Raw genomic sequence first — 6007 nt, 5'->3', positions numbered from 1 at the left:
TCAAGTACTGACTATCTACAAGGTCCAGTAGCCACTCAAAAGTTTTAACCAAAATAGTAAGTAACTGCTAAAAAACCTGTAAGATTTTGCTTTAGTTCTTCTAGTGGGTCTTGCTTTAATCCTTGAACAGTATCCTAATTGACTATGCAGGTTTTTGACTATTGAATTGCTTGGTGCTGAATGGCAGAGTTGCCTACTTTGTAAGTCAAGGTTGCCTTGACTTAATTTGAACTTGATCATGTTTGAAAGCCTTCTGGGTCACTTAATAAATAAGCCAGCACAGCCAAATATTATTTACATTTTCTAAAAATCTAAGTAGGCCATAGAAATTGATCAATGCTGCATTGGAGATAATGCTGTGCAGGAACTTGTCTTTCATATTGTAAGAGATATTCTAGCATGGCTCAGAACACTATACCCCTCAAAACCATTCTGAACTAGCTCCTGATTCATTTCTTATCTGCTTACATGCATGTATCTGGGCACCTGCTACTGTCTGCTTACCAGGTCCAATTAGCCTGATGTTGTCAATGTAGTAGACCAGTGCAATGTCACGTGGGATGGTGAAATAGCTGGTTTTAGAGAAGTGAAATATCATTTTGTCAAATTTTGAAAAGTTGTCCTTTTGACCCTGCCAAATGAAAACACAATGCTTCTGTTATTTTTTGTTTTGTGAGATATAAAAAAAAATAACATTTCACAGAACAAAATCTGCCAGTAGATAATAGGAGCTTTGGTTGCTTTTTAACTGTGATTTGTTCATAATAAAAAGGCCACATCTGGGATAGCATCTCCAATTAAATTCATCACCTGATTGAGTTATCAATGATTTGATGTTGTTTTCCATGCTTCCATTTTCTTCTAGCATAGACCAAATGGTGATTCAAATGGCTATAAAATAGGAACCACCAATACTGTATCTCTCAAGTTTTTCATGACAATATTTAACTCAGAATTTACTTTTAGTTTAATATTTTGATAGGGAGCAGGAGACCTAGAGGCTTCTAGCTGGTCCTTCTTTCCATAATAATTCTTTTTTTTTTTTTGATGGTGCTGGGGTTTGAACTTAGGGCCTCACATTTGCTAAGCAGGTGTTCTGCCACTTAAGCCATGTCCCCAACCCTTCCATAATAATTCTTACTGAGTGTGTCAAGAAATCAATACGGATGATTTGTCAGTTTCTGAGTTTATTCAAACCATCTACATTTCTGGAATAGGCTCAGTATCCCATTGGATGGATCATGAGGTAGACTTAGGTCAGATAGCCACATTACTTTGGGTCTCTGATAAGGGCGATGGATGCCAAAGGCAGTGAATGTGTCAGAACAAACTATTCACATCCTGATCCAGGAAACAGAAAGCAACTGAGAGACTTGGGTCCCACAGCCACTTTAATGGCACGTCCTCGATAACTTAAGGACCTTCCACTAGGTCCCACCTCCTAATACTGCCATCCTGGGGACTTAGCCTTTATTACATGGGTCTTGGGGAGACACTACCAGTATTCAAACCATAGCACTAACCATCAGAGACACGCAAATTAAAATCACAAATCATACTAGTACATAAACCTATACACATATCAGAATGCAAGGAAACCCAAAACTTGAAAGTGTTTGATGTGACAACTGTAGAGGGAGCTAATATAGTAACCTTAAAATAACAGAGGTCAATATGGGAAGGTGACCAGGAAGTAGTGAAGAGGTCTGGTAGAGATGAATCAATTCGGGTTGTAATATACATGTGCATGGAAGCGATACTAGGAATCTCTCTGTATAGCTATCCTTATCTCAACTAGCAAAACCACTTGGTCTTCCTTATTATGCTTGCCTCTTTTCTTCAACAAAATTAGTGATAAAGGCAGAACAGGACCTGCCTGGAAGGGAGGGGAGAAGGGGGGAGAGGTGGAGGAGGGGGACGGGGGGAGAAATGACCCAAACAATGTATGCACATGTGAATAAATGAATAATAATAATAATAATAATAATAATAATTTCTCATTCTGATCTGTTATTTCCAGATAGCAGCACTTTTTCATTTTATAGTGGAAATTAAAAAAAAATTCCTGAGAATGCCAAACAGTTATCAGAATTCCTGCTGAATCCTGGAATGGATAACTCCAGATATTTGCTCTTCATTGACCTTTCATAGGGAAAATCTCTTTCACAGTCTTGTTTTATTCCTTCCCACAGCCTCCTCGCTATGTTTTCTTTTTTGACTGTCAAATGTGCTGAGTCCTTTCCAGTTCACTGTATGACAACGTAACAGTACATGGAGATTGCACTTGCCCTGATTGTCTGCCCTTGGCTTATGGTTAAATTCCCCCTAGAACCTAACAGATTCATGTATATAGTTCTTTACCAATGAGGCATTCAAAACTCACTGTTAAACTCTTTGATGCTGCAGATCCTAGAATGAGCTGCACAATGGCTGGATTTTCTGTCTCTATATTTATCCTGCTCTGCTCCCTCCCTTGACATGTGCACAGGATATAACTCGTAGAATATTGAAAAATCCACATCCAGTACTGTCACAGTGCATTTAATCTTACAGTTTATACCTTTTATTTTGTGGCTTTAGAGGGCTATCATTTTCTAATCCCCCCCTCCCTTTTTTCTTTTACTAGTAGCCCTAGCAGGTGGCTTTCCTTGGGGGCACAGTTTTTATAATCACCTTTTCAATGTTGTTAAATGTCGAAGGTGTACAGAAGTAAAAAATTATTTTGAGATAAGAGTGCTGGACTGTCAATTGTGCTCATTGCTTAAATGACTCATTTCACTTCACCAGATTTGCAAAGTATGCAACACCAACTCATACTTCAGTAAAATTTGGAAATTTCAAGAGTATTATTTTGAATTTTTAACATAAAATATTAATTCAGGTTTTTCTTAATCATCTGTCAATCTAATTCAAGTTGGTACTTTCTCGGTAGAATTCCAAGATCATTCAGGAATAGCAGGGAAGGTATTTTGAAACACAGGCATCCAAGAAAAGACTAGATTCTCAATAGAAAATTATAACCATTATTGCTCTCAGGCTCTGGTTCCCTCAAGTGTTGTTTCTTTGAAGTCTGTCTTTCATTTGTACTTAGACCAAAGCATAAGTAGTCATGCTTTTTGATTGTTGTGTTTAGGGTCTGGTCTTGGACCTCAGAGGAGGCTTGATTTCCATGGTCACCTATTTTCCATACACTTTTTTAGCGAATAGTATGACCAGACCTAGGAAGAGAAATATGTTTTCAGTGACTCCATATACATCTTCCGTTGTGCTTGGCACCCTTCCTTTTTTTCTCCTCCCTTCTTATTTTCGTAAGTACAATGTATTATTAGGGAATACCCCTGCCAGGAGAACTGAGCCATTTTGATGGTAGAGTTTTAACTTTTGTGCTCCATATGAGTGGACCTGTAACCAATCTGCTAATAGAACCGATGTTATTTAGAAGACCTTATATGCTTCCCTTTCCTCCTGCTGACCTGGTCTAACCTGTGGGTTTGAGATTTCTAGAGCAGTTTCTTCAATGAGACCAAATGGGTGACCTGTTCTTGGCACTTCTGCTTTTGCATTTAAGGATATAGTCTTATAAGAATGTAATTCCAGGTTACCACAACTTGAACTAGTGGCAAGAAGATTTTTTCATGAGGGACCAGATAATAAGTATTTTAGGCTTTATGTCTTATATATTATCTGTTGTAACTTCTCAATTCTACTGTAGTAGCACAAAAGCTGTCATAGAGCATATGTCAGTGAATGGGTGTGGTTGAGTTCCAGCAAAATTTTATTTACAAAGATAAGTGGCAGGCAGATTGGCCCACAGGCTGTGGTTTTTCAGCATAATCCCAGATGACCTATTTTTTTGGGTCATTCTTGTTTCATCTCTTTCATGTGCTTTAAGTTCTTAAAATAACACACTATAAACAACAATATGTTCATTGTTCTATGAAACAATATGCTGAATAATAGATATTCCACCATGTAGAGATGGAACAAAATAGAACTCTGTGAAGTTTTAAGCCTTTTAGGAATTTATTCTTCTTTGATTGAATCTAAATCTTAGCTTTTAAATTAGTTAAGGCATTTCTAGGGCCGCATTTCTAGTTTCTGAATATGAGTGCTCAAACTGGAGACAAGATATTTTCAAGGAAGGACAGATGCCCTCAAATTGCACTCACCATCTGGTCAAACAGAGTGGGAATCAATTGTCTTTGAGGTCAAGGTGTGAACACCTGTTCTTTTCTGCAGATGTAAGTTTTACTGTTTGAGTTGCAAGAAGGTACATTTGCCCACAGCTGTGGATATTAGGCCTATTTTTAAAACTTGAGCAAATACATTATCAAGTTGGGCATGGTCGGTTGATTGATGACTCAGGAATGCTAAATTCCCACATTGGAATCTGACCAACAGTTACATTGTTCTGTACACTGCCTGCTGCTTCCTACACGGATAATTACCAGAGGCTAATTTACAGATGCCAGCGGGAACGGAAGTGGAGTGAATGACTGCCCACAGAGCTAGGAATTGGATTTTATCAGGAGTCATGGAGAAGCATGTTTGTTCTCAGGGAAAAAAAAAAGTTCAGAAGAGTGACTCAATAAGAAATACGACAGCAAAATGAACTATCCAAATGGCAGTGCAGTATTGCTATAGAATTAGAGGATTTGGAGTAAAATCCTTATCTCACTTAATTGGTAGAAACTTGGATAACTTATTTAACCTCAATTCCTCATCAGCATCATCAACATAATAGTAAAATATATCTTAATGTGATGAATGAATAAAAAGCATGTATTTATATCACTATCTGCAATATAGCAAGCTATTAATAAAGATACTATGTTCTAACTCATGCCTTCATCTAGTGATAATCCCAAATTTTGTCCTCTGTTCACCAAGGTGATTAGAAATTTTTGAGTAACTGCTTGTGTACAGAATAGAAAACTGAGGTCCACAAATTTGAGTGGATTGCCTAAGGTTAGAGACTAATGGGACTAGAATTAAAATTCACCCAGCTGATCTTATTAATATAGAATTCCCCAAATTTGAGCTGCTTTAGACAGCTATACTGATCTTCTTTGGCTCTGCTTGGTTCTCATGTTATCCCACCAATCTTAGCATCAAAAGTCAAGGTTATAAACAGAGTAATTTGTCAAATTATATCCCCCAATCTCTGTTATTTGTTTATAAAATGAACAAATTGGTATATAGAGAGGATCACTATGATTTTTTACAGTTCTGGAATTCTAAAATAAAGGTTTTGTAGAGAACCTTCTTGCTGAGGTGAACTACTACAGTTATGGAATAGGCAGGCCATGATGGGCAATGTCGTAATTATCTTGAAGACTATGGCTATTGGAATTAAAGCGACTCATGATTACATCTATTATTAAGACCAAACTCTCTGCATGGGCAAAATGCTCTTGCTACTTATATTTAATGGCCAGCACAGAAAAGCCCTGGAATTTGCCTCATGCTGTCATAAGAGGAGGATTTTAGAACTTGAGGAAAAGCTCAAAGTACATAAGGAATCAGTTGTGTAAGAATCAAAGTATATAAATAAATGGCTTTTTTCAATGGAACAATTATTTAGGCAAAGTTATTTTTATCTGAAAAGTTATTAGTCATATAGGTTTTTAAATTAACAATAAAATCTTATTAAAACTTTAATTAGACACATAATGGAGTCTACTTATTTTGCCAGTTATATTGCTCAGTGTTCAGGACATTCAAATTGAATGACTCCATGTTTTAGGAGGAGTTTAGTAAAGGATTTGAAAAGGGCCATCTAGCTTCCTAAATTCCAGTTGAGACTCAAACTCTAAATTAAGGTAATGTTTTTAAAAATTACATAGAGAAAACAGTGCAAATATTTAGCAAGACTCTTACTATGGCACTGTTTAGAATTTGCTAATTAGAACTGGATATTGTTCATGAATTTAAATCATAGCTAAATATTTTAATATATAAGTAGTGCTATTATAACAGTAGTCAGTTTATATTTGGAATAAACATT

Source organism: Castor canadensis, chromosome 14, assembly GCF_047511655.1.
Source record: "Castor canadensis chromosome 14, mCasCan1.hap1v2, whole genome shotgun sequence".
Lineage (NCBI taxonomy): Eukaryota > Metazoa > Chordata > Mammalia > Rodentia > Castoridae > Castor > Castor canadensis.
This window is presented reverse-complemented; position numbering follows the sequence as displayed.